The 22252-nt window shown below is 46.7% G+C and overlaps 1 protein-coding gene across 1 annotated transcript in view; it reads left to right on the top strand.

Moving 5' to 3' along the window:
- C1_1H1orf87 (chromosome 1_1 C1orf87 homolog) overlaps window positions 1-22252 on the top strand; it is a 237231-nt gene that overhangs the window by 128410 nt on the left and 86569 nt on the right. The gene's annotated exons all lie outside the window — the stretch shown is intronic.

Raw genomic sequence — 22252 nt, 5'->3', positions numbered from 1 at the left:
GACGGATTACAACGGGGGCAAAGGCCTGCGTTAACTACCCTTCACTATCTGCAAAGAGAGAGTACTTCTAAGAGAAAAGAGGGGGGGGGGCAGCGTTTAAAGCACATCAGCGTGCATAAACACGAAAATGTTTTTACCTATCACGTACTTGACATTTGACAGCTTTTGATATTTGTTATTAAAAAACCATTGAAATTCAATGAAAAAACCATAGGTTTTAGCCCATATATAGTTAGGGATTAGCATTTACAAAACCTTATTTTACTCGCATAAAACCATTGAAATTCGCATATATAGTTAGATGCGCTAACTATATATCGCGCACCCGCAATCCACTGCTGATGATGTCACATATTACATCATTCATGACATGCTCAGTGACATCACTGATGACATCACTGATGACAACATCCAGTGACTGTATGTTTTTGTAAAGTTAAAATATGTATTACATATTGAAGAATGAGTGGATGTATAAGTGTCTGGATGAAGGATTTAGTAGGTGCATGACTGACTGTATAAGTGAGTGATTAAATGTGTCTCACTGAGTACATGGGTTAGTGACTAAACTGTCTTAATTTATGCATCATTATGTCTGTTGTTCTGTAAACTGCTGCATGTGTTGATCAGTAGCTATATGAGTAACTATATGGGTTATTGATTGGTTGCCCAAGTATTTGTATGGGAGACTGAGTGTGTGTGGGGGTGGCTGGGAGGTGTGTGACTCTGTGCATAGATGTGTGAGCAGTTTATTCACTAGATGTATGAGTTCAAGAGTGCATGTGGAAACAGCTGCATGGGCGGTTGACTGTGTGCATGTGTGTATTGGTGAGTGAATTGATATCTCAGTGCTACATGTCAAAGTAAGTACATATGTAAAACACAGTACATGTGAGAGTTGACATATATAAATAACTGTGCATAAGAGCCAGTGAATGTGTGAGTGGCTGTATGGATCATTGTGAACTTGTATCAGGGATTGTATAAGGGAGTAAATATGTGTTAGTATATGTTTGAATAAGTAAGATGTGTATAACTGTATAGTTGAGGAAATGGAGGTGTGATTGATTCTTTGCATGACTGACTAGGTGTGTGAGTAACTCCATGGATGAGTGAGTCTGTGAGTTTTTGTTTACACTGAGTGTATCTAAGGTTATATTAGAGTCTGAAGAGGTTAATCGTATTATCACATGAATGATGTCATTAGTGATGTGCTCAGTAATGTCAAATGAGATGTCAAATGAGATGTCATCAGTGATGTCATTTGGGATGTCTTCAGTGATGTCATCAGTGATGTCATCAGTGATGTCACTGAGCATGTCATGAATGATGTAATATGTGACATCATCAGCAGTGGATTGCGGGTGCGCGATATATAGTTAGCGCATCTAACTATATATGCGAATTTCAATGGTTTTATGCGAGTAAAATAAGGTTTTGTAAATGCTAATCCCTAACTATATATGGGCTAAAACCTATGGTTTTTTCATTGAATATATATATATATATATATATATATATATATATATATATATATATATATATATATATATATATATATATATATATATAAATATATATATATATATGAAAAAATAATCCCCAATCGTTACAGATTAAGGAACAAGCACTCTTCATCGTGGGGGTTCTCTCGATAATTGTGCAAGTTGCATTGGACCCATGGACATAGCAGGGACGCGTTTCGGCAGTCAAGCTGCCTTTATCAACCTGAAATGCGCCATATTGGTGCTAATTTTTAAAAGAAACATTCATTTACATTGAAGATGCACTACATTTTGTCATGATTGGGTGAAAGGAAACATGTGGGCTAATAACCACTCATAAACTCGGCAAAATCACGATTACTTAACAGACTGCAACAATGTAAATCCTTCCGTTTTTAAACCATTTTTAAAGTAATTCACATCCTGTGCTGTTCCGTGTTAATGCCTGCTAGTGCATTTCATTTAAGAAAGGTGCACATCATGCCACATTCTGTTTTCCATAAAACCCGGACTGGATTTAATCATGTCCTTAACTGTACACCAAAGCATCTGCAAAGTGTCTTTTAAAATTCGAAAAAAACGCATTATTTCAAGTTCATGACAATTTTACTTCAAGGATTGTTACCAACTTTGTTAGAAATGTCATTTAAAAGAAGCACTCGTTTCCAAGGCCAGTCTGTCCTTTATTTGAAGACAGATTCCTTAATTTCATACCATTGTTCCATAAATAAAAGGAGACTCACAGTGGTAACTGCTCAAAGTTGCAACTCCTTGGGTCCAGTGAAACCAGTTCCGTTAAGCAGCAGTACGAACCCACGAGATATATATATCGACAGTAGGTGGTTATCGTTAGGACCTAGTTCCCATAGAAAATTTTTGGGGGATTTCTTTCAACTTTGGAGTCGTTTGACCAATCTTCATCAAATTTTCCAAAACAAGTGTCAAATGAGGTCAAATAAGGTTCTGTCTGTCGTGGAAAATTTGGGGGGTGATCTGTGCAGTGGGGGCTGAGAAATAGGTGCACAAATAAAGAGAGCATTTGTAATGTTAATTCCCATAGGAACGAGTTGTCAAACCTACAGCCTGAACCTCTGGACAAATTGACACCAAATCTGGTAGAAATGTAGATGTTGGTACACAGATTGTGCTTTTTGTTACTTCATGCAAAGCCGTTCAGTAGTTCTGGAGAAATTAAATCTGAACAGTATAGTGATATCTCTGGTTGCGTATATTTAGCATTTTTTTTGCGGTGATCATGGTTAAATTGCGAAGTTTTTGGGGAACTCGTGAATGAGCGCCTGTTGGAAAGTGGATTATTGGTAGTGGCAAATGTAGGAGATTTTTCTTGCAGGGTCCCGTGATGCTCTTCACCAGGCCGGATTTGGTGAGGGTTCCCCGGCCTTGAATTCCTTCCACTCCCGGTCAAATTCTTGTAGTGGGACATATTGAGCTTTTGCCTGGACGAACCTGGATGGCTTGGCCGGCTCGCAGTCAAGGCAGACGGCTTGGCTGGTCAGATTGAGTCGGTCCCTCTATGGAGCTTTTTTCAAAGTTGCTTCAAAGTTCTCCAAACTTCTTCCTGAAGTTCTCAATCCGCGGGTCTGGAAGTTCCAAGATGGTCCTTGAAAGTTGAGGTCTTCAGTTCTCACAATCCACTTGGACAAAACCCTTACAACTTCATTGGTGTTCTCCAGTATGAGGATCCTTGATGGTGATGGTCCAGGTGAGCTCTGTTAAACTGTGGCTTGCAGGGAGTCTACTCTTTAGTTCTTTTGAAGCAATGTAATCCATAAGGTGGTAGTTTCAGCTGGTGCAGTCTTCAGAGGATAGCCCTTAGAACTTTGTACCTCCAACTTTTCAGCATGGCAACGTCTTGCTTCCTTAAGTTTCAAGCTGCAGGTCTGAGAGGCTCTGCCCCTCTCAGATACTAATTCCCAGTTCTTTGGGTCAAGCAGAAGGCCACTGCTGGCCAATGGGAGCAGGCCATCTCCCCAAGAATATGACCATATCTGTAGAGTGTGGCATGATTTTGTCCTAGAGTGCACCACATCCTCTAACTTCATAATGGCTGATTTTCCAGCAGGGAGGTAAGAGCTGGCTAAACACACCCCTAGGATCGCTGCTTTTCATAAACTCTCCCCCTTGCATCTGTGCATTCCTTCCACAATCCTAGCTCTGGCTGAGGTGAAATAACACTAAGCCCTTCTCTTCTCTTTGAATACCATGGTTTGCAACTTCTCTCCATGCTCTGGCATTCCTGTGTAGCAGCTCCCTGCCCTCCCAGCAGATCTGGTTAACCCCAGGGGCTCTTTATCACCTCTTCAAGGTAGCCTGGCTAATCCACTTAACTCTGACCAATCAGGACAGGCCACTGGAAGGCTGAATCTGAACTTACAAACTAGAAAGTCTTATAACTTCTTGCATGTACACTCTAGGAGAAATTCCACCATATCGTATTCTTGAGTTTATTAATACCATTTGGGGAAGTCTTTGAATGGTACGTCTAGCCCTCTCCTATGAAGAGTTATTAGTTAATAACTTCCTGCTATGTTAACCTATATGGCAGGGGATTTGCAATGGGAAAAATTACTTGGGCCATTTGTCCAGCACCAGGACTTACAAAAACATTGTATAAGTACTTTGCTTATATCTACAGGACCCCCACCCCTTGGAACAACTAGCCGAGGGCTTTGAGGGTTCTGAATCTATAGACGTATTGCAGATCCTCCCTCCACAGTGCTCCTAGCACCAAAGTCAAATTTGGGCAGCACTTTAGCACAATGTGGGGAGTGAAATGTGACACTTCACTTAACTCAGGGTATATAAGACTCATTTCATAAGGGCCTACCTTATAACTACTTGACCACCCCACCCCTGGGACACCTAGGGGACACCTTGGGGGTTTCTAATAGCAAAGCAAAAAGTTGGGGGGTGCCCACGGCACAGGATGACTTTTTAACATAGGCCCCCCCAAACGAAAGGTGATGAGTTACTAACCTACACCCTGGTAGTCCTCATCCACTAAGTGGAAAAACCTGGAAAGTCCATCTGCATTTGCATGGGTAACCCCAGGTCTGTGTTCCACTGTAAAGTCCATTCCCTGTAGGGAAATGGACCACCTTAACAGCTTGGGATTCCCCCTCTCATCTGCCTGAGCAATCTGAGAGGCATGTGGTCATTTTGAACACGAAAGTGAGTCCCAAACAAATATGGACTCAACCTTTTCAGGGACCAAACTACAGCAAAAGCCTCTCTCTCAATGGCACCCCATCTCTGCTCTCTGGGAAGAAGCCTCCTGCTAATAAAGACAACTGGCTGATCATTTAGTTGTGGCAACACTGCCCCAATACCCTGCTCTGAAGCAACTGTCTGAACCACAAATTCCTTTGTGTAGTCAGGGGCTAGCAGCACTGGTGCTGAACAAATGGCAGCTTTCAGAGTGTCAAACGCTTTCTGACACTCTGGGGTCCAATCCACATTCTTGGGCCTCTTTTTAGAAGTGAGTTCTGTTAGGTGCCCCACAACGGTCCCATAATTTTGAACAAACCTTCTATAGTACCCTGTCAGTCCAAGGAATGCCCTGACCTGAGTCTGGGTAACAGGAGCAGTCCAATCAAAATAGTTTGGATTTTAGCTTCGAGAGGCTGCACATGACCCTCGCCTATCATGTGGCCCAGGTACACCACAGAACTCTGCCCTATTTGGCATTTGCTTGCCTTAATAGTCAGGCCTGCCTGCTGCATGGCCTGAAGCACTTCCCTTAGGTGGCTTAACTGATCCCCCCAGGTAGAACTGTATGCAGATATATCATCCAGGTAAGCTGCACTGAACTGTTCCTACCCAGACAAGACCCTGTTCACCAACCTTTGGAAGGTGGCAGTGCATTCTTTAATCCAAAGGGCATTGCCTTGAACTGATAATGTCACTCTTGTGTGGAGAATGCTGACCTCTCCTTTGCTCCGTCATTGAGGACAATCTGCCAGTAAGTAGTCAGTAATTACTTTATTCGGTTTCAAATTGTAGAAAACCATAAAAGTACATACATAGAATAATAATACATTTGTATAGAGGAAAAATACACTGATTAAATAATTTAAAATACAATTGAGTTAAAATGAACAGCAATGAATTAAAAAGGAAAAGGCAGCAAAATTCATTTATAGGTTATTTCTGTGTCGGATACAAAATTTTAAGAATCTAGCGATGTTTAATGCTAGGAGATCAGACTCAAGAAGTTGAAGAACCAGAAAGGCGGGGAGACATTGACGCAGTCCGAGACTTTTTAAAATAGGAACAAGATATGTCTTTCTAGGCTCTAGATAGAATTTACAGAAAAGGATCGAGTGTAAAGTGGATTGGGGGGAGAAATCATCACAGGGGCATCGAGGGAGCATCTGCGACCAGTCATTGGGGTTTGGAAATGTGACTAGCCGGAAAAAAATATTTAGCCTAAACCTGGTCAACAGGAATCTATCATACTGCTTAAATCCCAGGTTAGGTAGGGCTGGATCAACATGGAGGATTGAATCAGTAGAGCATGCTGAACCGTGGGTTTGCTGGCTTCCACGGTCAAATGAAGCTCCGCTAAATGGATTAAGCATCGATTTTTCAAAGTTTTCCAGGAAATCGATTCCGATGCTTGTGGGGTAAGATAGAGATTCTCTAAGCCCATGTCATAGAGGAATCCTTTAATATATCTAAGCCAGCCAATCTTGTTGTTGTTTTCTAGCAGAAGACAGTCCTTCACAATGTTTTGAGTGAAAGCCAGTTTTTCTGAGGTCCAAAGATGGTGCCATAAGAGTATGGGTCCGACCCTTATGATGTCAGTAATAAAGGACAGGCCCAATTCTAAATGGCAGCTAAATGTTGAAGTACCCTGGGGAACGGCAGGCAAGCACCTCAGAAAGCTGTTTTCCACTTTTTGTAGGGAATCTGCCTGAACATAACCCCACAGCCCAGCCCCATAAGTAGCAGTACTGATACATTTAGCCTTATAAATACAAATCAGCTCCTCGGGCGCTCTTCTACCCAATCTCTGGGTAAATTGTACCAGGGCCATAGTTGATTTAAAAAACTGCAGTTTTCTTGCTCAATGGCTCCTTTCCAAGTGCCCTTTTTATCAATTAGGACCCCGAGGTATGGATAAGTGGGGGAATACTCTATGCTAGTGTCGTTAAGGTAAATTGCTCGGCCTTTAGTTCTTTTATGGCCACAGTTCATAATGAAGGTTTTTTTAATGTTAATTTTTAGGAACGCTGAAGTTCAATGGGGGTGCGGGCGATAATCACTGCATCATCTGCTTAAAGGAGAGCGGTAATCTGACAATGTTGAATTAAGGGTAGGTCCTTTGCCCCCTCCAACATCGCTTTTTCTAGACCATTCGTGTACAAGATAAAAAGGAAGGGGGCCAGGATGGAACCCTGTCTGACTCCCCGCTCAACCCTGAATGATGCTGTCAGCTCACCTCCCGTGCCAAATCTCACTCGGGCTGTGGCATTCGCGTACATGTCCTGTAAAAATTTAACTAGGACTAGGTCAACTCCCATATCTGTTAAAATGGACCATAGCTTCGAGTGACCCACGCAGTCGAACGCAGCAGTAAGATCTACGTAGGCCAGATAAAGACTACCAACTTTTGCGTCCATGTATTTACCCTTGAGCAGGGACAGATTTAAAAGCTGCTCAATGGTACCCAGGCCTTCCCTAAATCCATACTGAATATCAGATATGATCCTATTTTCTATGGACCAAGACTGTAGTCGTCCTAAAATAATACGCCCCACAGTTTTTCCAAAGGAATCCAGTAAGAAAATGGGACAATAGCAAGTTGGATTTAATCGGTCGCCCTTTTTGAATACTGGTATCAAAATAGATTTTGACCATGAATCCAGCAATCCATTTTACAGGTTGCATCTAATACCCTAAGTAGAATTGGGGCCCAGAGATCTATTTAAAATTTGTAGAGGTCAACCGGGACCCCATCGGGGCCCGGAGCCTTTCCCCCTTTGCTGGCTCTTTATGCATCCTCAACTTCATTTAGCGTGAAATCCAGTGCAAGGGGAAAGGAAAGAAAGCTGGTACTGTTCGGAGTAGTCCCTGCAGGGGGCAAATCTGTAGACGAGCTAGCTACTGTCCCAAATATTTTACAAAAGTGGGTAATCCAGGACAGTTTGTCTATTGTAACCTCAATTTTATTTGAATCACTGGGACCTGACAAAAATGGGGTATTTATCACTTTCCAAAAAGCGGCACTGTCATTTAGTCGACAGCTTTTGTGTAGTTCTGCCCAGAGTTCCTCTTTTAATTCCAGGTTTCTTGATCGTATGACTTTATTATAGGTGGACCTAAGTTGGGCGATCTGTTTCCTATCTCTAACGAAAGCGTTAAGGGCTTTTTTCAGGTTTGAATAGGCTTTGGTACATGCAGGGTTAAACCAGCCGATCTGGTCATCTTTCACTCCTTTAGGTTTGATGGTTAAGGCTTGTTTTGTGGAGTTGGTCAGTAACAAAAAATTATCTATAATCTCCTGAGGGGACGAGTTGTCTGCCAAACAGGTGATTATTTCGTTCATAAAGTTCATCACCACTTTTTCTGTGAGTTCTACCGGATCGACCTTTGCCCATTTCAGGGCATAGCCATTCAACCTGACCATAAGTAAGTTTTCCTCCCCATAAAGGTTGGACTGTTAATTCCTTCAATCAACGGGAGGGACAAGATGACTGATATGGGGAAGTGATCGCTAAATACGCAATCATGGGTTTTAAAGTTTGAGATAAAGGAGGAGGACGTCCATGTTAGAAGAATGAAGTCTATACAACTAGATGCACCTTTACCGTTGAAAGTGGGTGTCAAGGGAACTATGGACGATACTAATTTATTAGCCATGGTTAATTGAAGGCTAAAGATTGTCTCGTTCAGACAGGCCCCACTTTGGGAATGAGTGAAGTGGGTGATACTAGTATCATTTTCATCTAGGAGGCCACACGTGATATTTTCATTTTTTGGACACAGAGTCAAGTTAAAGTCCCCCCCCAAATGGGTTTTTCCTTGGAGTTTATTATTAAAATCTAAAAGAAAAGTACGAATTTCCTTTAAAATAACAATCAGCTGAGGCTGAGCTAAGTTATTGTAAAAATTAACTAACACAAGGTGATCCTTTTTATTTATATCAATTAGAATTATCTGATAATTTGTCTCTGTTTTTAAAGCAGTATTTTCCCGAACTTGGATTAAGTTTGTGATATACACCGCTAGCCCTCCTTTTGCACGTCCCGATGAAGATGGTATTGCAGGCGAGAAATAGGTTTTGAAGCCGTTTAACATGTATGGGTAAAACAGCCCAGGTTTCTTGTAGGTATATAATGCCATAGTCCCGGGCGAAGATAAGCCACTCACCTATATTTACTTCAGAAAGAAGGCCGGCGATGTTCCAAAAAACTATCTGAATCGGGACCCCTCTCTTGGCAGGTGCATCTGATGTTGAAGGCTGCACCCGTTCTGATTGATCCGAGATGGGGTCCGGGAACATAGGCGGGTGATTCACCACTCTGCCTACTGTCAGAGGAGGTTTAGGAAGGAGGATAGGGAGATAGACCCCACTGTTAACTTTCTTTGGACCCAAAATTGACCCATCAACATGACTTAGTTGTCAGTCTATTTCCTCAAGAGTGGACAGCTGTTTGAATCTGTTCAAAGTTATGACGTACCCATTCCCTTCTCTTCTGGAAATTGCTGGAGGTTTTTAGAAAAAACCTAGTGCCAGGATATTTGAGTAGAGTGGAGGGTGAGACTCTTTATTGTTTAAAAGAGAACAAACCATTCGAGGGGACCTAAAATTTATAACAATGCAATCACCCTCAATTGTTTTTGTTGAAGAGCCCAGCCAACCCACCCTGAGAACCATGAGAATTTCATTAATATGGTCAGGGTTAAAACGCTTGTATTTGGTCAGCCAGTCTACCACTTTATTTCGATGGGATGGCCAGGGTTCAATCTGTCCATGTTTTAGGACTGGGACCCCCGAGAGGATTAAAACATATGGGCAAGAGGCTGGTGGTAAATCCAATTTTACTGGGTTCATTCTTATTTTGAGGTTAGGTTCCTTTTCCCTGCTTAATAACCCTTGTCTGCTATTGTGCTCCTGCCTAAGGGGGGGACGTTAGGTTGTGGTGCGGCGGATCGTGTCTTGTTGAGGTTCCTATATGTGGTTCCCTCAACGAGCCTGAGATAATCTCTTGGGAGCTCTGCTTGGGGACTTCTTTTGGCGTAAAGGGACCCTCCCAGGCATATTGTTTGGAATTTTAGGTCACTGGGGGTGTTCTAAGTGATTCTATGTCCTCTTTTAGTAAGTCCAACTTCCGCTCTATACTGCTGAATCTTTCGTTTATGTGTATACTTCTAAGAGGCCTCTGATGAGATCTTCTATCGCAGTTTTAGGGTCATTAGGGATTTGTTTAGAGGCATTTAGATTCGGAGTGGATACTTCTAAATGTGGTGCATGGACACTAGCAATTACCTCCGTTTGTGTTAGTGCTGATTGGGTTCCTGTTGGAATCGAACCTTGTTGCTCGTTTTTTCTCCCATCTTTACCCCCCTTTATTCCCGTTTGATTTGTATTTGTTTTTGTCCCTTTCTTTAATTTTGATTGATTCCGGGTTTTTGGGCCCGGTCCTGCTGGAAGAGGATGCTCAAGATCTCTATGATGGCTCGTGGAGGGATTAAGTTGAGAAGACTGGTTAGGTGTGGGGGTTTGTTGTTGGATAATAACCCTTGGGATTAAAGATCTATTGGTTTCTTCCTCCCTGAATAGCGGGAGCATTGCCGGATCAAGGGAGAGCCTTTGCTCCGTTAATTCGATCTCGTAGATAAGGAGCGATTTTTCTCTGATCAGAAACGCATCCAAGGTACCCACTGTACTCTTTCATTTCTCCATCTTCCCTTTTCAATGGTAGCAGGTTTTAAGTAGTGTAAATGCCTATGATAGCTCTAAACTGGGGATTGGCTTCGCTTTGGGGAAACGAAGAATACAGTGTAAGAGGTCAAAAGCCTTGCCTAACAGAGTTCGACCTAGACCTCATAGGAGATAACTCTGGGACCAGGGGGGGGTGGCCCTGCCCTGACCCTTCCTGGCCCTGACTGGCTCGGGAGGGCCCGCCCTCAGCCCGGGCCCGCTGGCGTCCCGTGCCTCGGAAGTCCGCGCAACAATTTGAAGCCCCGGGTGCGGAAGAAGTGCCACACGCCTCTCGCGGGACCGCGGTGCCCTCTGGGAGGAATAGTCCTGGGCAGCGTGCGGTCTGCGAGATGAGAAGGCGGCAGGCAAGGCAGACAAACAATCCCCCACAGCAACCGATGCAACCCCCCACAGGCAAACGAAGGCGGCAAGAGTTCCAGGTAAGGAGATCCAAAGAGCAGGAAAGTCGTTCCAAACAGCGGGTCCTGCGTCGCGGGAGTCCGCGCAACAATTTGAAGCCCTGGGGGCGGGAGAAGTCCCACACGCCTCTCGTGGGACCACGGTGCCCTCTGGGAGGAGTAGTTCTGGGCAGCGCGCGGTCCGCGAGATGAGGAGGCGGCAGGCAAGGCAGACAAACAAGCCCCTACAGCAACCGATGCAAACCCCCACAGGCAAACGAAGGCGGCAAGAGTTCCAGGTAAGGAGATCCAAAGAGCAGGAAAGGCGTTCCAAACAGCGGGCCCCCTGCCAGTAACCTCAAGTCAAATCAAAAGTACTCTGGTACGTAGCAGGCCCTAACCTATCAATGAGTTCATCAGCTCTAGGTATAGGGTGAGCATCAGTTTTTGTGACTGCATTCAATCCTCTAGTCCGCATAGAACCTTAACTCCTTGGGGCCCCCTTGAAGATTAGGTTTAGGTACCAGCACCATTGGACTGGCCCATGGACTTTCAGACGGTTCAATTACCCCCATTTCCAGCATCTTAGCAACCTCAGAGCTTTAATGATGGTTTTGACATGGTCTGACAACCTGTACAGTTTATTTTTGACAGGCAGGCTCTCACCATGTGTGGTGCACACACTACTCAGTGATGCCTGGGTCAAAGAGAACAGGCAAGGAACTTGCTTCAACACTTGCTTACAGTCTCTGTGCTGCTGGTCTGTCAACTTGGGAGAGAGTAACATCAGATTCCAAGAGAAAGCTCTAAATTGGATCATCTTGTTCCTCGCCGGAAGAACCCAGAGAGTCCGCCTCCCCCCGTTCAGATCCAAGGCCACCAAAGTCATCTGCGGCGTACCACAAGGATCATCACTCAGCCCAAAACTCTTCAACGTCTACATGAGCCCTTTCGCAGCCATCGCACGCAAACACAACCTCAATATCATCTCCTACGCCGACGACACCCAGCTGATCCTATCCCTCACCAACGACCCCGCCACCGCCAGAACCAGCCTACACGAAGGGATGAAAGACGTCGCCGAGTGGATGAAGAACAGCCGCCTGAAACTAAACTCAGACAAGACGGAAGTGCTCATCCTGGGATAATCGCCCTCCGCCTGTGACGACTCCTGGTGGCCCCCTGCCCTGGACACCACTCCCAAGCCACACAACCTGGGCTTCATCTTGGACTCCTCCCTCTCGATGACCAGACAAGTCAACGCCGTTTCATCATCATGCTTCAACACCCTGCGCATGCTCCGTAAGATCTTCCGATGGATCCCCACCGAAACCAGGAAGACGGTTACCCAAGCACTCGTCACCAGCCGACTGGACTACGGAAACACCCTCTATGCCGGAAGCACAGCCAAACTTCAGAAAAGACTCCAGCGCATCCAGAATGCCTCCGCACGACTCGTCCTGGACGTCCCCCGATACAGCCACATCTAAGCCACCTGAAAGACCTGCACTGGCTCCCCGTCAGCAAGAGGATCACGTTCAGGCTCCTCACCCATGCACACAAGGCCCACCACGACCTGGGCCCCAAATACCTCAACAACCGCCTGACCTTCTACGCACCCACCCGCCAGCTACGATCGACCAGCCTCGCCCTCGCCGCCGTACCATGCATCCGCAAAGCCACCGCCGGAGGAAGATCCTTCTCCTACCTGGCGGCCAAGACATGGAACTCCCTCCCCATCCACCTTCGACTGACCCAGGATCACCTTTCATTCAGGAAGCTCCTCAAGACCTGGCTCTTCGAGCAGTAGCGGACCCCTCCCCCCAGTGCCTTGAGACCCTTCCGGGTGAGTAGCGCGCTATACAAATGCCCATGATTGATTGATTGATTGATTGATTGAGTACAACTCCCTCCACGAACCCATCTTAGTGGAGAGGAGTTCGGGCACAGGCTCAGTTTCCTCCTCCACTCCCTCATCAGTGACCAGTAACATGGTCATGTCTACCCTTTCATGGTGGGGTTTCAATCTATTCACATGCATAACCCTATGAGGGTTCCTGGGGGTGCCATGGTCCACCAAATAGGTAACTTCACCCTTCTTTTCCAATATTGGATAGGGCCACTCCACTTGTCATGGAGGGCCCTGGGAGCCTCAGGCTCCAAATCCCACAACCATTGTCCTGGAGTATACTCAGGAATAGTAACCTTTTGATCATACCAATGCTTCATGAGCTCCTTGTTGGCCTCCAGTTTCCTGTTTGCCTTGTACATATACTCTGCCATTCTAGATCTCAGGCCTAGCACATAGTCAAGCACATTGTCCTTTGCTTTGTTAAGAGACTTCTCTAAAGACTCTCTCAACAGGCTCAATGGCCCCCTCACATGGTGTTCAAACAAGAAAGGGACTGAAACAAACCCCTTTCTGTGGCACCTCCCTGTAGGCAAACAGTAAGCATGGGAGGATAACATCCCATCTCCTCCTGAGTTTCTTTGACAATCCATTTATTATGCACTTCAGGATTTTGTTGAATCTCTCAACAAGACCATTTGCTTGTGGGTGCTAGGGGGTGGTGAACCTGTAGTTGACACCACACTCATCCCACATATCACTCAGATAGCTGGACAGGAAGTTTGTGCCTCTATCTGACACCACCTCTTTTGGAAAACCCACTCTGGTGAACACATCAAGCTGTGCTCTAGCCACCGCAGGAGCATCAATGGTTCTAAGAGGTATGGCTTCAGGGTATCTAATGGCATGGTCAACTATCACTAAGATATACCTATTCCCTGATGTGGTAGATGGGTCCAGGGGACCAACAATGTCCATTCCCATCCTTTCAAAAGGAACCCCAAACACTGGCAGTGGTATTAGGGGAGTCTTTGTCTGCCGCCCGCCTTGCCACTGGCCTGACAGGTGACACAGGAGCTGCAAAACTCCTTTACCTTTTCAGACATATGGGGCCAGTAGAAATGGTTACACAACTGGTTCCATGTCTTTGTCTGTCCCAAATGTCCTGCCAAGGGGATATCATGACCCAAAGTCAGGATGAACTCTCTGTGTCTCTGGGGTACCATCGACCTCTGGGTGGCCCCTTCATTGAGGCTTCTGGCCTCAGTATAAAGCAGTCCATCTTCCCAGTAGAGTTTGTGAAACCCACTGTCATCCCCCTCCTCTTGCTTAGAAGAAATCCACCTCAAGCTCTCAAGGGTGGGACAGTCTCACTGTCTCTTACTGAACTCCTCTCTGGAGGATCCACCTGCTCCTGTCAGCTCTGACAAATCTGACAGCTCTGGCAGGGATGGAGTACCTCCCTCAGAGGCCAGATCCTCCCCATTAGGGGGTAGACTCTTCTAGCACCTCTGGAGTTTCCTGGGTTGGTTCACAGGCTCCAGTACCCTTGTCCTTGGATGCTTGGCACTTTGTTCCAGGGTCCAGCCCCTCCCTTCTGGCTAGTCTGTGACCAAGGCACAGCACATACCCACTCAGGGAGCTCCAATTATTCATATGGAGTCCTCTCTCCACCTCTGACCACACAGAGGCTTCAAGATCCCCTGGGGCTAATCAGCTCTGCTGGGAGGGCAGGGTGCTGGTACACATGAATGCCAGAGAAGGGGGAGGAGTTGTAAACCATGGTCTTTCAAAAACAAATGAGACAATCCCTCATATGTGTCAACTTAATTACCAACAATCCAGCCTTCCAGTGCCTGAAATGTCCACAAAGTCTACCTAAGACTTTGAACTCAATGTCAGGGTGCCTCTAAACTTCAACCTGTACTGCTCTAGAGTCAGACCAAATCTCTTTACTAAGCATGCCTTCATCTACTTGTATGATTCTGCATTCTTTCCCTTCAGGCTGAGGATCCTATCCCTCCCAGCTACTGGAATCAACTCCCACAGGAGTGCACCCCAATACCTAGATTCGACCCCACTCATTTTGGGGGCCCTCTCAAAAGCTGCTAGCCACTTGTCAATGTCATCCCCCTCAGTGTACTTGGGCACTATACCCTTGGGAAGTTGGGATCAAATCCACCACCCCTAGAAATCTCAAAATCTTCATAATTTTCACTGCCACTATTTTTTTTGAATGCCTCCTTCCTCTCCCATTTCTTCTTAGCCAATTCCAATTTCTCCTTCTCCAAGGCACTCAAAGATAATTGAGCCTCAAGCTGTCTCTCTGCCTTATAAATACCTGACCTCCCCATCCCTTGGACACCTAAAGGAGACCCTGGGGGTTCTTAATATGCTGAAACATTGGAGGTTATCCATGTTTAAGTGCCCCAAGCCCCAAAGTCGAGTTTGAGCACAATTTACTTTTTAAAAGTAGTTCTGCCACCCAGGGCTACTTTTAAAACTGACCTCAGGCTTCAGCAGTGCACTCGTGCAAGTGCAAAAGAGCTGCTGGCCTCTAAACTGCCATGCCCTATTTATACCCGAGGCTGATAGGTAGTTTCAACCCCCCTGCCCTAATATGCACTAGGGCCCTAGGAGGTAGGTCTTGCCAATCACAGGGGTACCCCATACCATAGTCTAACCTAGTGTATGTAGGTATTTTCACTGTCTTTTAAATGTGTCTCTTTCAGCACTTCACTGACCCTGGACCTGGATAGGCAGAGCCTAGGGTCAGTCAGAGTCAATTACCACCAGTCTAATTCAGCAAAAAGTTGGGGGGTGCTCAGGGAACAGGATGACTTTGCAACAGCGCCCCCAGTGAGATTTCTCTGATTGGTTGGATGCAACCTGAACAGAAAGTTGCGACCACCATTTTATGTATCGGGGACGGTTCCTGTGGCTGAATTGCTTTTCTCACAGTGACATAAGGGATCAGGGTAGAGGTACTCTGACACTATGTTTGACAAATGGGGTGTGAGAAGTTGGCCTGATAGGTAGTGTTTCCAATTCTGGAACCACTGGTTATCAGTCCAAGCAAACCCCAAAGATGTCAGGTTGTAAGTCAACCTTGTAGACAAGCTATCCTAGTGGTAGCATGGACTAAGCAGCCTTAAAGGCTTAACTTAAGAGGTCGTGTTAAGCGAGCTTGTTTTACCACATACAATCCTGTAATCAAATGAAAGGACACCACACAAGTATATATTATAAAAATATATGTATTTATTACTAAATTACTCCCCAGTACTCTTTATGAGGAAAGGGGCACAAGCGTTAAATCAAAAGCACTGTTACACATATAAAGTTGCACGTTTATGGATGAGGGCGGGTGGCCACTCAGACCATATATCAAAAAAGTGGTATAAGTAACACTTTACGAACAATGGTTAGGCCTAGGGCCTAGAGATTCGCTGGGAGCAGTCAGGACAAGCAATGAAGAAGTCGGGAGTAGCCCACAGGAGACGGATGCAGCACGGAAAGTGCAGCGCGCACCAATGCACTGTCAATGGTGCGTAAAAGTCAATTAAAGTGAATAAAAAGATACTTCCGCTGAACCTAGGAACACAAAACTTTAGACACAGACCCTAGAGGTGTGTACCAGTGTAAAGACACCGGCGTTGCAAAGTTACCTCACCCACAGGCCGTGGGTGCACAGGGTCGAAGTGGCGTCGGGTTCTGTCACGCAGGTTCTGGGTGCTTGGAGCTGTTGCAGCTGCAGGCGCTGTGAAGCAGAAGTGTCCGGTGCGATCCAAGGGTGGATCGATGTAGAAAAGTACCTGAAAGCAGAGGGGACAGAGTCTGGGTCACTCAGCAGTGACCAGGGTGGAACCAGGACGGAACCAGGCAATGTCGGGCGCAATCAGGCGGTTGTCGATAGGCTTCTCTCCGCTGTCACGTGGGCTCTGGGGCATCTGCGACGTCCAGGAGCAGGTCACGATCTGTCCCACGTAGGCTCTCGCCGTCAGCACCGTCGGCTTGAAGATTGTAGCAAACAGCACTTGGCAAAAGCAATCCACGCGGAACCGGGAGATTGCTTATCACTCGAACCAGGAGGGTCAGAGTGGGTGCTCCTTTTCACAGGAGCTGGTGCAGATCTGGAGCAACCAGAAAAGCAAGTCGTATTTCGAAGTTCGTCGGCACAGGGGGCCACAAGCCAGCTGGCAAGTGACCGGGCCAACGCGTCGAGCGCACACAAGCAGAAGGGCCCCACGCAGCACTCGTCGAGTGTGGAGGGGTGAGCTTTGGTGCAAGTGGAGCTCGGGGCTGGGGCTTCTCAAACCCCGGTGTACAGCTTCGAGGGTCACTCGTGGGCCGCACGGTCAGCGTCTCGTGGCCTTTTCAAGATGGCGTGCCCCACGCTTCCGATCGCCTCCACGGGTCTCAGCTCTGCAGGGACTGTGGATCGGGCAGGTAGAAGGCAGGCAAGCTTGATCTCGTCGATCTCTGTCGCTCGAGTTCCGGCGGGAACTGCAACAAAGCAAGGGTCGAGGGCTGGATGGTGCCTGTTTGCACAGGGTGGTCACTCCTTGACCACAAGGGAGATTCTTCAGTCTTCTCACGTCGTGTAGAAAGTCGAAGGGTCCAGATTTCGTTTCTTATGTTTCTTCAGGATGATCTGAGGTCCGTTGGGACTGCTCCCCCTCTTATTCGAATCTCGGGGGTTGGACATCCTGCTAGGTCCCCTCCTATGGGTGGGACCCAGGAAGGGGGTGGTTACACCCCTCTCCTTTGATCCTGGCCGCGCTGGGACAGGGGCTGGGAGGCCCCAGAACCGGTTTGGCCGGATCCTGCAAGGGGCAGCCTTGTGCTCCCCAGGCAGTGTCTGGTTTCATTGAAACCTCCCTACTCCAATCCACTATCTCCTGTCTGGGGTGGTTTGACACCGCCCTGTGACAGGAAACTCTTTGTCCAGGCCTCCTCTGCCGGGTTTCGGTCAGCAGCAGGAGGTCAGACCCGTGTCTGTGGCAGGGGCATCCATTTTGTGGATCTGAGGCTCATTTTAAATCAACCGCGTTTCAGTAAAGTAACATGTCTTCTCCCTCTAGAAGGGTGGAATGCTACCCCCGTCGCCAGAACTGGCGAGGGGGTAGTATTCCAATTCGTATGACACCTTACACGACATGTTTTGATAAAGCCAAACCAAAGTTGCTATATAACCGCGAGGATTATAATGCGCTTAAGAGTATATGGTATGGCGTTATCCCGGATCAGCTTAGGGAGTTGTTCCCGACAGCTGCAGACAGGCTCAGCTCATGCCAGAGCACCATCTCACATAAAACCACGCACTCTGCCTCCAGGATTGATGAGGCCTTCCATAGGAGTGGCTTACAGGCTATATATGTGTCCAGATATAGGTTTAGATATAGGTATACTATATCTAAGCAAGGGGTGATTACACCCACTTGCCCCAGCTGAGTGATCAGCCAGTTGTGTCAATTTAGATAGCCAGCCAGGGGTGGCAAAAGATATGCTGCAGCCCCTGGTAGGCCTTGGATGCACCTATGCCCTGGGCACCTATAGTGCTCTGTACAGGGGCTGATAAGGTGACCCAAGCCAATCTAGTTATGCACCTAGGGTACATGGAATCCATTTTACAGAGAGAGCAGATAGCCTGGGGCCCTGATTAGCAGGGAACCAGGCCAACTAAGTCGAAAACCAGCTAAACACAGGCAAAAAAAATCTGGGGTAACCATAGTCAGGTAGCCACCTTCCTACATAACCCCCCCCCCAAACGAAAGGAGATAAGGCTATCCTTGGCCAGGTAAGCCTTTATTGCCTGAGTGGCCATATAAGGAAGTACCTGCACTAGCATGGGTACCCCCTGTCTCATGGTCCACTAAGCAGTCCCTCACCCTAGGGGTATTAGAGGGTCTCCACCATAGGGAATCACTACCTTGGGTGTGTTTATGCAAAGTTAAAGGCTGGTTTGGATATGGAGTATTGAAGTGAGGCTCCACTATTTTTGGGCTCAACTTCCTCCAATTATCTTCCACCATATGTGCCTTTCTTTCTTCAACTGAGTTGCACTGAGCTCTCAGGGTCAACCTCTGGCTACCTAAAGCTGGAGGCTGGGTCCCTCTGTTTGGCTTGCTGGAGGGACAGTTCAGGTTTGGGCCCTTTGGGTCCCAGGTTTGGCTGTGCCCAACAGAATCCATCTGTGGGAGGTCCCTAACTGTTTTTAAGGGGGCTCCCTCAGGAGTTTTTAAAGTTTTCACCTTACTAGGCCTACTAGCTTTGGTACACCTAATCTGTTGATGGGGGTGCTTTATTTGACAGGGGGCCCTCTGGGTCTCACTGTCCTTCTTGTCCTCTGCAGCCCTGGGCTGACTAAGGCAAGGTAGAGAGGGGCAGGTTACCTGCTCCAGACTGGATCCCACCTGAGAAGGGTCCACTGCCATCAGAGGCTCTGTCAGGCCAGGCCTAACAACCTCTGGGGCAGTTCCTTCATCAGGGGTAAGATCAGTTCCCTGAGGAGGCTGATCCTGTCCTACTGTCTGGTGAGGGGGAGATTTCTCTTCCTCCTCCATGCTCTCAGTTTGGGTGGAGTGATCCATCATTTCAGGCTTCACAACACACATATCTGTTTGAGTTTGGGCTGTGGCCATCACAGCCCCACCAACCTTTTCAGGAGGAGACTCAGTTTGGGTTTCTGCTGTTATCATAACAGCTTTGCTATTCTGGTTTCGAAGAGCTTCTGGTAAAGATGGGGCAGAGAGTTGCTCAGCCCTACCAACCTTGTCAGGAAGGACATCTTGAATTGGGGCTATAGCCAGTACAGCCCCACTAACCTTTCCATTGGAATTTACCATTCTAGAATGGATTTCCTGTTCAACCTCAGCCCAGGCTGAGATTTCCAAATCATTACCCAGTAGACAGTCTACAGGCAAGTTTGGTGACACTGCCACTCTCTTTGGGCCAATGACACCTCCCCAGCTGAGACTTACTACTGCCATGGGATGATTTGTTTGGATACCATCAATGTTTGTTACCTGGTATGTGGCACCTGGTAAAAGTTGCTTAGAGGGGACTATACAGTCAGCCACCATGGTGATGCTAGCCCCTGTGTCTCTAAAAGCTTCAACTTTCAAACCATTGATGATGGGTTCCTGTCTATATTTGCTCAAGGTATTTGGGCAAACAGAGAAGTTGGCAAACCCCATGCCAGTCTCATAGACAAGATTATTTGGGGATGGAGACCTGGATAGGCCAGGGTCCCCTTGGGCTCCAAAAGTAAACCCACCCAGATTCCTGGGTGTGCTCCCACTTCCTGGGGGATTACTGCTGACAGTAACAGGAGGTGTTGGAGCTGGCTTTGGAGGTATGTTTTCTTTATTGCCATTCTTGGGACAACAGCTGTCTGATTTATAATGCCCAACCTGTTTACAGGCATGGCAATAAGGCTTTTTCTCTGTTGAAGAAGTGTCTTGGGACCCACCCCCCTTCTTGGAGTTTTGGGGCCCTGGGGAAGTGTTTTCTTTATTTTTATCCCCACCCTTATCTTGAGGCTTGGTAGACTCCTTCTTCTGATTATTGTCCTGATTCTTAGGCCTAATCCTGGTTCTGACCCACTTATCTGCCCTCTTTCCCAATTCTTGGGGAGAGGTCAAATCTGAGTCCACCAGGTGCTGGTGTAAGAGCTGGTTCTGACAATTACTAAGGATCTGCTCCCTCATAATCAAATTATACAATCCTGTGAAGTCATGTACTTTGCTGCCATTCAGCCAACCCTCCAGAGCCTTAGTTGCACAATCAACAAAATCAGTCCAGTCCTGAGTCTGTGTCTTCTGGGTATCTCTGAACTTTAACCTGTACTGTTCAGTGGTTAAGCCAAACCCATCTATCAGAACACTCTTCAGGACTTTGTAATTGCTGGCATCCTCATGTCTGACAGTGAGGAGCCTATCCCTCCCTTTCTCTGAAAAGGAGTACCATAAGATTGCTGCCCACTGTTCCTCAGGAACCTGCTGTACCATGCAGGCTCTCTCCAGAGCAGTCATCCATTTGTGGATGTCATCCCCTTCCTGATAGGGGGGCACAATCTTTGTCAGGTTTCTACTATCATAGGACCTGGGTTTCTCTTTAGGAATTTTGCTGCCACCAGTGGCATCTAAGCCACACAATTTTCTCTCTCTTGCTAAAGCAAGTTTAGCTTGAGCCAAGGCTACCTCTTCCCTTTCTATTTGGAGTTGGACAGCCCTCATCCTGGCCCTATGCTCTTTTCTCTGGGAGGAAGTCATTCCTCTTTGAGATTCTCTTGAGGCACTAGAAAGGTGAGAGTCCCTTGACAGAGATCTCTCCCTTCTATTACCTGGGAGAATTTGGTTATGAGATCTGGAGTGGTGCTGGCCCTCTCCATTCCCATGTAGGTCCAAGTTGGCCTGGTTAAGCCTGGCAACCTGTACCTGGTTTCCCTGCTGATCCTGATCTTCAGGCTCTTCTACATCAGAGCCTTCCTCTTCCTCTTCCTCTGGAAGATTCTCATTCTCAGGGGAGTTTATCCCTTCACCTGAATCTAAGGGAGCCTGACTCACCTTATCTAGATCATCCTTTTCTAGGAGAGCTACTAGGGAAGGAATGGTAGGGCCTCTGCCCTTTTTTAGCCCCCTGGCTGTGCACAAGGCACTCAGGTCTTTGTGGCTAAGGTTGTCATATCTGGATGTTGTCCCTATAGGATCAACTATTACAGGAGCAGAGCCTGAAGCTCTACCTGTATCAGACATGACTGCTAGTGAGGTGTAAGTGGTGCACTTACCTACACTAAGTGGTTTCCTACTGTACCTTGCTAGTGAGTTGTAGTCAGGGTGTGCTAATCCCTTTAATCTACAACTACTAAGTTCAGTAGAACTTAATATGCTAAGCTTTTGATTTATATGTACCTAGAGGTACTTGATGTGATCTTTCAATTTGATAAAGATTGCAATGGTAAAACAAACAGCAAGCTCAAATCCGCACCGCTGCACACCAATGTGAGAAGTTGGCCTGATAGGTAGTGTTTCCAATTCTGGAACCACTGGTTATCAGTCCAAGCAAACCCCAAAGATGTCAGGTTGTAAGTCAACCTTGTAGACAAGCTATCCTAGTGGTAGCATGGACTAAGCAGCCTTAAAGGCTTAACTTAAGAGGTCGTGTTAAGCGAGCTTGTTTTACCACATACAATCCTGTAATCAAATGAAAGGACACCACACAAGTATATATTATAAAAATATATGTATTTATTACTAAATTACTCCCCAGTACTCTTTATGAGGAAAGGGGCACAAGCGTTAAATCAAAAGCACTGTTACACATATAAAGTTGCACGTTTATGGATGAGGGCGGGTGGCCACTCAGACCATATATCAAAAAAGTGGTATAAGTAACACTTTACGAACAATGGTTAGGCCTAGGGCCTAGAGATTCGCTGGGAGCAGTCAGGACAAGCAATGAAGAAGTCGGGAGTAGCCCACAGGAGACGGATGCAGCACGGAAAGTGCAGCGCGCACCAATGCACTGTCAATGGTGCGTAAAAGTC

The sequence above is a fragment of the Lissotriton vulgaris genome, chromosome 1_1 (genome assembly GCF_964263255.1).
Source record: "Lissotriton vulgaris chromosome 1_1, aLisVul1.2, whole genome shotgun sequence".
Lineage (NCBI taxonomy): Eukaryota > Metazoa > Chordata > Amphibia > Caudata > Salamandridae > Lissotriton > Lissotriton vulgaris.
Note: the sequence above shows the minus strand (reverse complement) of the source record. Positions and strands in the feature narration are given on the sequence as shown.